The 12,400-nt window shown below is 32.2% G+C and overlaps 1 long non-coding RNA gene across 1 annotated transcript in view; it reads left to right on the top strand.

The window, feature by feature from the left end:
• LOC149476246 (uncharacterized) overlaps positions 1-12,400 on the top strand; it is a 134,028-nt gene that overhangs the window by 72,980 nt on the left and 48,648 nt on the right. The gene's annotated exons all lie outside the window — the stretch shown is intronic.

The raw sequence follows: 12,400 nt of genomic DNA, 5'->3' as shown, positions 1-12,400 counted from the left end.
CCGAACGTAGTTTCGATTTTTTTTTCGTCGAAGTGTAGTTTTTTTTTTTGGTTTTTTGTTCGCGTGACGGTTTCTTTGATTTTGTGTGGTGTCAGTTACGAGGTTTTTTACGAGATCCCCGTTTGTGCGGCATTTTTTTTGTATAATCTGTAAGTAGATAAGACATGAGATAAGGGCATTGTAAATATGTTGTGGTGACAGATAGGGAGTTGAATGAATTGCATATGTGTTGATTAGGCGATGTAGCTAATTGGTTAAAAAAACAATCATAAATTGAAATGCGGGTATCGTTAAATTTTAATTACATTCTCTTAAGGTAAATTTAACACATTATTAGGTATGTTATTTCTCACTTACTACTTTATTCTACTATTTATATACATATATATTTAAGAATAAACTTACTTTTTTATAAAATTTAATTAAATGTTACTTTGACAAGTCATAATATGAATTAAATGCAATTGTTTTATGGACAAAACGCAACTATGTAGGTACCTATACAAGAAATATTTTTTTTTTGTATAGTTTTTTTTTTTCATTTTAATTATTCATAATAATTTGTTAAGTAGACACATAATTTTAATAGCTCTACCGTATATACCTAAAGTCCTTTATGCTTTACCTACTTATTTATTTGTATTTATGCGTTATGAATGTATATAATTGTTTATTGATGACAAATGGATGTATTCAATTTTAATATCCATACTAATATTATAAATGCGAAAGTAACTCTGTCTGTCTGTCTGTTACTCAATCACGCCTTAACTATTGAACCAATTTGCATGAAATTTGGTATAGAGATATTTTGATACCCGAGAAAGGACATAGGCTACTTTTTATCCCGGGAAATAGGATAGGTTTTATTCCGGAAATCCCACGGGAACGGGAACTATGCGGGTTTTTCTTTGACTGCGCGGGCGAAGCTGCGGGTGGAAAGCTAGTGTATTCATATTCAATTAAAATGCTCATCGTGTCAAAATTAACTTTTATTTATAGCTTTTATATTTCAAGTAGACTTGTTCAGTTGCACAGCTTGCTGATAAGCTTCCGTTTAAATTATTTTAAAAAGAAAAAGTGTTAAATAGGTTATCAGGGATATTATCAGCAAGTTGTGAAGAGCCCCGGCCTTATATTAATGGACACCCCTTTATTGCATTGAAAATACATAAATACATATACAGGGTGTCCCAAAAAGTAGTGATGAACGGAAGCTGGGAGGTAGAGGACCTAAAGGGCTATCCGAATCACCCCCATGTATGTTATGCGATTTTTCGTATTTTCGGAGTTATGACGTTTTTTTCAATTTTTCACCTATCGCCGAGTACGGTGATATTTTCACTCATGGTGACGTCAATTATTGCGGAAGGTGCTTGATTTTTTTTGTGTGCTAAGCTGAAAGATAGGCCAATTCAGTATGGTAACATTTACTATCGTTAGATCTTTGAATGGAATAAAAAAAAGAATTAAAATGCCAAGAAAGATAAAATTACCCAGTATGTTCTCCACTTCAAGGGCCCGTAAAAAAATAAAATCACATAAAAAAAGTTTTCCATTTGGCTTTTAAAAACTTGCTCTATCTATCAGGTAGCTACCCTGAAAATTTCATTTTATTATTCAGAAGGCTTCAATCGAAAAATTGAAATCTAAATGAGGTAAGTGCAAAAATTGAATTAACATGATGATTAATAAAAACAAATTAAAACCAATAACAAGGTGTTTAATTACCAGAAATTTTTAAAATGACCCCGCTATTGCTCAGTGCAAGTGCGACATCACCGTAAAAAGTTGTCTTTTAAATGTCTGAATGCCCTTTTATCATTTTTAATGGTTTCTTCTGCTACTATGAATTTCCAGGTTATTTCGTTCAAATTGTGGCAGTCTCTCGTCTTTGTAGTATCCCCACGGAAAAAAATCAATAGGGTTTATGTCCGGGGACCGTCAAGGCCAGGCTAAAGGGCAAAGATACCCTGAAAGATGGATTGGTCGTTGCAGCCTGCGCATGCGCTGGTGACGCCTGCCTTAAAGCCTGGCCTGCACGGTCCCTCGACCTAAACCCCATTGATTTGTTTCAATGGGGATACTAAAAAGACCTCGGCTACTTGAGAGAATGCTACAATTTGGACGAAATAACCCGGAAATTCATAGTAGCAGAAGAAACCATTAAAAATGATAAAAGGGCATTCAGACATTTAAAAGACAACTTTTTACGGTGATGTCGCACTTGCATTGAGCAACAGCGGGGTTATTTTAAAAATTTCTGGTAATTAAACACCTATTTATGGGTTTTAATTTGGTTTTAATGATCATCATGTTAATAAAATTTTTGCACTTACCACATTTAGATTTCAATTTTTCGATTGAAGCCTTCTGAATAATAAAATGAAATTTTTAGGGTAGCTACCTGATAGATAGAGCGAGTTTTTAAAAGCCAAATGGAAAACTTTTTTTATGTGATTTTATTTTTTTATGGGCCCTTGAAGTTGTGAACATACCTACTGGGTAATTTTATCTTTCTTGGCATTTAATTCTTTTTTTATTCCATTCGAAGATCTAACGATAGTAAATGTTACCATACTGAATTGGCCTATCTTTCAGCTTACCACACAAAAAAAAAATCAAGCATCTAGCGCAATAAGTCACGTCACCATAAATAAAAATCTCATCGTACTCAGCGATAGATGAAAAATTGAAAAAAATGTCATAACTCCGAAAATACGAAAAATCGCATAACATACATGGGGGTGATTCGGATAGCTCTCTAGGTCCTCTACCTCCCAGCTTCCGTTCATCACTACTTTTTGGGACACCCTGTATATAACAAATACAAGACTAGAGAAACAGCAAAAGGCGGCCTTATCGCTAGGTAGTGATCTCTACCAGGCAACCCAAGCTATGTATTAAGTACCCAGTATTAAAAATATGGATAGCTCTACCATTGATAGAGTCATTTGCGTTACTTATTCATATACTAGCTTACCGCCCGCGGCTTCGCCCGCTTTGTCTTAAACCTAATAAATTATATACTAAAACCTTCCTCTTAAATCACTCTATCTATTAAAAAAAACCGCATCAAAATCCGTCGCGTAGTTTTAAAGATACAAAGAGACATAGAGACATAGGGACAGAGAAAGTGACTTTGTTTTATACCTACTATGTAGTGAAATGCTACATTAGATTGATATGTAGAGTTGCTATTCACAAGTATAGGTACCTACTTAAGTCTGATATTATTTTTTAATTGTTTCAACCTTTGCCGCGAACTAAAATCCGAAATTTAAATACAAAGTAAGTGATTATCTGTATTAACTAGATATAGGTAATTGTTATTAACTCTATTATCTTTGTTTATAAAAATTAAATTTATAAATGTATCTACTTGTTATTTTATTTCTATTGTTTATCAAAACTAGTCGTTTTACAGTTATAATTATTACACCCCAATAACGGATGAAAGAATAACAATGTGTTTTGCTATTCTATTAGATTTGTAACCGTTTGTATACCTAATATCTGATGCAAGTGTGAAAAATATCCATCCGTGCAAAGCCGGGGCAAGTCTATAGTCAATCGATAAAAATCCTCTGACAGAACTGTGTACCTACCTATGAACTAATTAATAAAACGTAGGTACCTACCTACCATATCAAATAAATCCAAGAAAAATATAATATATATCTATACCCAAGTAAATTTATCAACATACTAAAATAAACCTTAAGAATTACTGTACCTATCCTTAAATAGTTTATAATATTTTTATCTAAAATGTAATTAAAGAAAATCTCATCAATTTCAAGAAATACACTTGCAACAGTTCGTAACTACACGTAGCGCCATCTAGTTAAAATTTTAGTAAAATGTTTCAAATATTCAAATACTTTTAACCTTAGATTACAAAATAAAATACAGATGGAGCATGACAACCGCCCGTCGCCCTTGTCAAAGAAAATACGAAATCAAAAGCAAATACGTCGCTGCTCCAGTGCTATAGCGCATATAGTGTCATGCAATACGTCAAAAAGGGTTTGCAATTTTAGTAAAAAAAATGCTGTCTTGTGATAATAAAACGCTGTAAAATTTGTTCCCGAAAACAAAAAAAAAGATAAAACATCGTTTCACAGGTTTTCTGTAGATTATTTGGCTGATTTATTTCTTTAAACGAATAATAATTTTACAGATATGAAGGAATACAAAACTTCAACGTATGTTGCCAGTATTTTGAAAATGAATTTGCCATTTTTATTGGTAAAACGGTAAAACGGTTAAAAGATCTTCAGGGTAATGCTGTTGGATTTTTCGATCGTGAATGTGATTATTTGTAAAGTGCACTAAAGGTTCATGATCATTATTAGATTATTTTAATAAGCATAATACATTATTTTGTTACTTTTATAAAGCTAAAAACGCCATAGTCGTTTTCGCTAGCGATTTAATTTATGTGAACTCTATGATGGTTATAATGAAAATAAAATGTCCCGTATTCTCGACTAAAAACTACCGCTATTTGCATTCATATATATTTTGATAATATTGAAAATTTTTGAAGTGAAACTTCTTTATCGGGGTTGGAAAAAAATTTAGTGTAACATTTTTTCGTTTCGTTACGTGCCATCTTTTTCTTGTCTCTACCACGCGTGATTCGACCGACGTATTTCTGTAAAGTTGCAAATTATTTTTTGAAAAATAAGGTCATAAAGATGTTCACTTCTTACGTGTGTACACTAGTATACGCACACATTTTTTTATGTAATTTATTTAATTAAAAATTGAATACAATTATTTTGTCCATATATAACTTTAGTAGGCAGGTACTTTATATAATAAAAGAATTTTTACAATATTATAAAAACAAAATATCAACAAACCCGAAATAATATTAAAATAAAAATTAAAACTTGACTGCTAATTTAACATAATAATTCAGATGATTGCAATGAAACCTCACAATTCAAAATCGGTCCAACGGTTTATACTGCAGGGCGTGTCAAAGAAATATTATACATACATACATAAACTCGAAAAACATATAACCCTCTTTTTTCCGTAGTCGGGGAAAAATTTGGGAAATTTTTCAATATCTGGTAACATTACACGCACACAGAAGCACCGTGTACGCACAGTGCAGCGGTGAAATGACAGCACACATAGCTTTATTGAAAATGACGATAAATCATTCGGTTTAGTTCGGCAACGCTCCATCTGTCTTTTATTTTGTAATCTAAGCTTTTAACCATAAATGAAATAACTTATGTAACTGTTACAAGAAGATTCATTACAAATTGAAATACGATCGGGCTAAGTCTTATTTATCTGCTAGAAGACACTAATTATGGCTATTTTAATCTTATATATAAAATTCTCGTGTCACAATGTTAGTCTGCATACCCCTCCGAAACGGGTGGACCGATTCTCATGAAATTTTCTGTGCATATCGGGTAAGTCTGAGAATCGGCCAACATCTATTTTTCATATGTACCACGGGCGAAGCCGGGGCGGACCGCTAGTCTTATATATAAAATTCTCGTGTCACAATTTTAGTCTGCATACTCCTCCGAAACGGGTGGACCGATTCTCATGAAATTTTCTGTGCATATCGGGTAAGTCTGAGAATCGGCCAACATCTATTTTTCATATGTACCACGGGCGAAGCCGGGGCGGGCCGCTAGTTATACGTCTATATTATTACGTAGGAAGATATTTATGTTTATTTTAATCCTTTAGAATCAAAGCATCTTAACTCTATTTTAATTTGTTACTGACCTTTCGAATCTAATACGGTTTTCGTATGTAAATTCTGTTATTATTATAATATTATATCAATTAGTATAATTACCTACACTGTAGGTCCTACAGGATGGATGATAATAGGTATATAGGTAGGTTACCCAACCTAGTTACCCAGTTTTTATTTTCTATAATCTATTTCTCTTTGGACAAAGTAGAGAACCCACTCACGTAGGTACCTAATAAAAACATAGTGTTGTATCTAAATATAGTTCTTTAATCAAACAAAAGGAACCAAAAGTCAATAAACTTTAAATTTTCTTTTAACATCAAACCCGGCGCGTTCAATCGTAAAATATAATATTATTACATGCAATATTTATAGCATAATCGGGTCATAAAATTTCAAGATGGCTACCGAGTTCAAACCACAGACTAAATTCAAAATCGCGCGCCATTTACGTTTTTTTACGTCATAATCTGTAATAGTAATTTAACAGTAAAATGGTCGTAAAATCGCCTCCCTACCAAACGATTTTCTTAGAAACATTAATAGGCATGGTTTTATGTTTTTATTGTTTGTTTATTTTACGTGGAACTGTGGTATATTCAAAGCCATGATTGTAATACGCAATTAAAAATACAAAACTTTTTATTGTCTATGCCGGCGTTTGATTGTGACGGCTGTTATAAAACAAGGAATTAGATTAATTAATGCAAACTTGAATAGATTATAAATGAACAATAAAAGGGGTGTATTAGTTTGTTACTTCAATGGGTTCGTTAAATCTTGAAAAGGTCTACCTAATAAGCGATCGATTTTAATTAGTGGAATTAATAAAAATCACACAGATAAAAAACTACATAATAAATTTCGACGTGTACCACCTGTCAAAACTTCAAAGTTTTTAAATACTTTCTACAGATAAATACAAATCAAATTTAAATTTAACATAACCTGTCGCAATTCTAAAATATTCGCAAATCTACCTACCACGACGGTCAGACACACAATGGTATTTTTTTGTAAATTTACGACAAAGAAAATGTTCACGCCTCATAAAACAGATAAGGCCTATTCATACAATGAGCAACAAACGATAAATGTCACAGATTATAAATAAAACGACCATAAACTATGGAGGGACTTCATTAGCTACTGTTCGAGACAGATTAAATAGGAATATTAATTGACGTCGGTTGGCAGGTAACCTTTTGCGATTAATTATAGATAATAAAATTGTTTTACACCTAGTTAGAGATTTGTTAAGGTAAAGAGATTAAAATATATTTGGAGTTCGTAAAGTTTTAACTATGAAATTTGTATATATTATAAAGGCGAAAGTTTGTAAGGATGTATGGATGTATGGATGTATGGATGTTTGTTACTCTTTCACGTAAAAACTACTGAACCGATTACAATGAAATTTAGCACACATATAGAGGGTAACTTGGATTAACACATAGGATAGTTTTTATCCCGGAAATCCCACGGGAACGGGAACTATGCGGGTTTTCCTTTGCAAACGCGGGCGAAGCCGCGGGCGGAAATCTAGTATTGTATATTTTGTTAAAATGTTAATTATGATTAGATTCGATCTTGTGCTAAATGATTTGATTATATTAATATTTAAATTTTTTACAGTTGCTATTTCGCGGATCACAATTATTGGTCTTACCACATGACAATTTAAACAAAGTCTAACTTTAAACCGGGGATGTCACTTTGTTAAAGAGAACCCGCGCTTAAAATTAAACCCTGTCTAAAGTTTTTTGTGGTAAGAGCCGTAAGACTGTTTAAGTTTAAAAGTATGAATTATCAATTATAACATTTGTATAGAATTTAAATACGTAATTACTAATATAAATCTAATATTTTATTCACTATAATATAATACGAGTAGGTACCTACCTTACTTCCTATAAGATAAAATCGAATCTATCGTAATAAAATGTACTACAATTTTAATTTTATTCTATAGTTAATGAAATGTAATAAAACGGCTGTTAATAAAATTAGAAAAAGCCATTGTCTATTTGAATACTAAGTTACTGTACCTGTCTGTACCTACCTGGATTTTCTTTTAATCTATTTCTAATAATCATCTACTGATAATTTCTTAACAACCAACCTCCAAAAACAATAGCCAACATTAACTAACACAATGTAAGTATTGCCAACAATAAAAATAATCATTCGTTTATAACTCAAGCGCCACGTGCAAAAAATTGCATTAGACGCGGTATCTTTTGTGCCATTTCAAATTTAGAAATGACATAGCGGCAGTATTTTTTTCACAATTGGTTACCTATTCATCCTTTGTGCGGGTAATATGCGAATTTTTTGCCCCACTTGAAGGGTTCGTGGGCATTGTTCGAAATAAGCTAGTATTACGGTATATTCTTGTATTCGATAATCTTTATGTACAATAGAATGGGGTGTGCCAAGTGCATTTAGTATTATAGTTGCAGTTTGTTTTGTGTAATTAGAATGACAATAAATTAATGGTTAGTTGGTGATGGAGTTTTATTGATTTGTCCAAGTAGGAAGTTAAAATATGGTATGCAAGTCATTTGGCTAGATGTTTGATTGAATGGCTGAAAATCAATCAGGTAGCTAGTACAAGTACAAGTAGAAGCGTTGATTTGAGAAGCTAGGCTATTAATTGAACGTCTGATTGAATTTGTCGACTACTTAAACATAGGTTGGTAATATCTATACCTACCTATGTATATTAAAAAGACGCTTCTAGGATCGTTTAAAAAGAGACTTTTCTTGAAGGCAAGCATTCCTGCTCGTTTTAAAATATTTTATAAATGTGTAATAAGTATAACAATACTTATTATAAAATTGTAATGTTACATAACAGTTAAATAATTTATTTGTAATTTATTTTAATGAACCAAATAACGACTTACCCTTTTAATAATTATTAGGGATGTAACGATACATGATTTTGCCGATACGATACCGATACCGATATTTGTAATAAAATATCGGCGATACCGATACCGATACCGATATCGATTGCTTGGTAGAAAAATAAAAGTGAATTATGCATAAAAGTTACCAACATTTAACAGAGACTCAACTGTAAATCGTATTCTTTTAAATAACAATGCCGAATCAAAAAAAAAAAGAAAACCATTTATTTTAGTATTATTATATTTTTACAAATTCAGTTAAACTTTAAGTTATACACATACAATCAGTACCTTATAAAAGTTTACTATTGGTAGAGTTTTTTCAGAAAACAAAGTGCGCACGCGCGGGCGGCCTCCCGCATCGTTCATTGGGCGCGGTTTTTTGAATTGTTTGATATCGGTATCGGTTGTTTTATAATCGACGATACCGATATATCGGCTTGCCGATTATATCGGCCGATATATCGGTATCGGTATCGTTACATCCCTAATAATTATGTACTAACATTCGTAAAACTAGGTCTAATGAAATGTTAGAATATATTAAGTAATTTTAACCTCGATAATAAAATTATTAATTTCATCTCTAATGAATGGTTAATGTTATTATGATGTGTGTGTGTAAAAGCTTTTTAAAAATTACATTTATTATTTTATAAAATAGTAACAAATGTATTCCAAACTTTATTGTTTTAACCTATAAGAATAAGTTTTAATGAATAAACGATTTATTTTTAATTTGTTTTATTTTTTCTCCCTGCCCTATGTTCCAAAATAAGGTAAGGTCTTTAAATATTCACTTTAAAACAAGAGAGTATCGAACTAAAAAAGGTATGAAAATTTTAATGAACCAAAAACTACCAAACACGTACTTTTGTACCTAAATAAATAAATAAATAATAAAAACATTTATTGCATAAAAACATGGTACATTCAAAGATATTATAAGATCAAAATTATAGACCATTCATGTTTTTACTATAACTACATACTTAGCATACACTAATTATTATTAATTCACAAAATGAACGTAAAATTATTAGTTATACTATATATAGGAGTTCCTGGATGCAGGTGACCGGTCGTGGAGGAAAACCTTGAGGCCTATGTCCAGCAGTGGACGCCCCAATGTTAACACGACCTACCTATAAAAACTAGCTTCCTACATCTACTTAGATTGATATATTGAAATGATTTTGTTACCATATTAAACATGTGCTAAATACCAAATTTCAACCAAATCGATACAGTCTTTTTGCATGAAAAGTGCAACAATCATCTCTACATCTCTACATTTTTACATAGGCAAATAATATTTAATAAGATACATCAATTAGATTTGTAACTACACTTTAAACTAGTGTTAGTGAAGTCCCGTGTCCCTGTAGTGGGGTAAGGGGCAGATGATTAGGGGATTATCCATACATCTGTTTCACTGATCGATTTTCTTTAGGGACAAGTACCTACTTGTCCTTAGGGACAAGTAGGGCCTTCTGTGTCCTACCAGACCGAGACTTTTTTTTCTTCGTCTCCACCGGGAATCGAACCCAGGTCCCCTCGGTTCTACGCTCATGCGTCAACCACTGTTCCATGGAAACGGTCATACTTACACAATCCAGAGTTAAATAAAATAAAGAAAAATGTACATTAATGTAGAGATTTTAATGCGATTGTTCTGACCAAATTGACTCTATATTTATGAAACACTTCTGCTTAGTTTTAAGGGTGAGCTAAGAGTAAGTCAGTCTAATGTAAAATAATGTTGTTTTTATAGCGATAATATACCTATATAATCATTGAAATGTTTCGCTTGCTCTATCAATGGCTCTATCTGATTCTATTGTATAATAGATACTTGTTATTATTTTAATATTAACGTTCATAAAAGTTATCTGTGACGCTTTCACACTCAAAAGTCTGTGTTGATTTTGTACGTCATTTGTAAGATACATCGAAACTTCAAATAGGACTTGAGCTTGAGATAGAACCTATAATGTTCTATGTTACACGAGCGAAACCGGGGGTTTAAAGCAATAGCAAAAGCATAAGGGAAGCTAAAAGTTCTATTGACTAGGTTCTAAAAGACACCTGTAAACATAACGCAACTAAACCGTCTAAAAGTCCATTAATCAAACGTTATTACCAAGACAATCAGCATATTTCTTATAAATAGACTGACACAGTAAAATATAGAAAGAGACACGTTAATCTATCAATTAACAGTGTATATTTTATTTCCAGTTTTAATTATGATAATAAATATTCATTCTAGTCAGTTGTTTCCTTATACTAACGTTAATAAATAGCCTACTGTTTTACTATTTAGAAACACTTAAATTTTAATCTATAGGTACCTACTATACTAATACTATAAAGCTGAAGAGTTTGTTTGTTTGTTTGAGCGCGCTAATCTCAGGAACTACTGGTCCGATTTGAAAAATTCTTTCGGTGTTAGATAGCCCATTTATCGAGGAGGATATAGGCTATATAATATCATCACGCTAATACCAGCAGGAGAGAATGCACGCGGGTGAAACCGCGGAGAGGAGCTAGTAGATGGATATGCCAGAACGGTTGATCGAATCTTGGTTAAATTTTGTACAGATATAGATTATAATTTGGTGAATCTTTGGAAGATGAAACCGTCACGTCATGGAGTAAGCCGACGATTTTGGTATCTTTGAATCTTGCCAAAGAAGTTTCACTTGTAACACGTGTACTCGGCACACACGCTTTGGGATCCAGGTTGTTACGAAATGAATACAGTAAGTATTACATTTTCAATTTACACAATGAGTAACAAATTCCTTCAGTATCTTTTAAAAGCATTCAAATCTACATTAATTGTAAAGAATATAAAAAAATGTGTTCGTGTACTTGTGTACACACGTAAGAAGTGAAACTTCTTTATGACCTTATTTTTCAAAAAATAATTTACTATATGCAAATTTACAGAAATTCGTCGAATCACGCGTGGCCCTACCACATAATAAAAGATGGCGCGTAACGGAAAAATGTCACGCGTAACTAAAAAATGTTACCTACACTAAATTTTTTTCCAACCCCGATATAAAGAAGTTTCACTTCAAATTAACAAACCTCAACACAACAAATGGTTTCATAAAAAAATTTTGTTTATTTGCTTATATCACAGATAATATACCTAATAACTACACTAATATGCAATCTTAGGCTAATGTCTTAATACATTCAGCCAATTTATTAATCCTAAGTGACAGACAGCAATTATCTCTTTGCCTGTATATTAATTAAATCAACATTAATCATCAGTTGTTCACTATTAACGCCTAATATTATATTATATTCATGGATTATATTCTACTAGCTTTCCGCGCCTTCGCCCGCGTTTTCAAAGAAAAACCCGCATAGTTCCCGTTCCCGTGGGATTTCCGGGATAAAACTATGCGTTAATCCAAGTTACCCTCTATATGTTTGCTAAATTTCGTTGTAATCGGTTCAGTAGTATTTGCATGAAAGAGTAATAAACATACATACCTACTCATACATCCATCCTCACAATTCACAAACTTTCGCATTTATAATATTATTAGTAGCTATAATACTAATATATAAAGCTGAAGCTTAGTGGCTTTGAATGCGCTCAGGAACGACTGGTCCGACTGGAAAAATTATTTCAATATAAGATAACTCAATTATTGAGGCACACGATACCGATGAGAACTACCTTAGATAGAAGCAGAGAAATGCAGATAAAACCGCAGGT

This window comes from Colias philodice, chromosome 28 (genome assembly GCF_061535455.1).
Source record: "Colias philodice isolate Cphi_HAF_F1 chromosome 28, ilColPhil1 Martin Lab GWU primary, whole genome shotgun sequence".
NCBI lineage: Eukaryota > Metazoa > Arthropoda > Insecta > Lepidoptera > Pieridae > Colias > Colias philodice.
The sequence above is the reverse complement of the archived record's forward strand: the minus strand, read 5'-3'. Positions and strand labels throughout refer to the sequence as shown.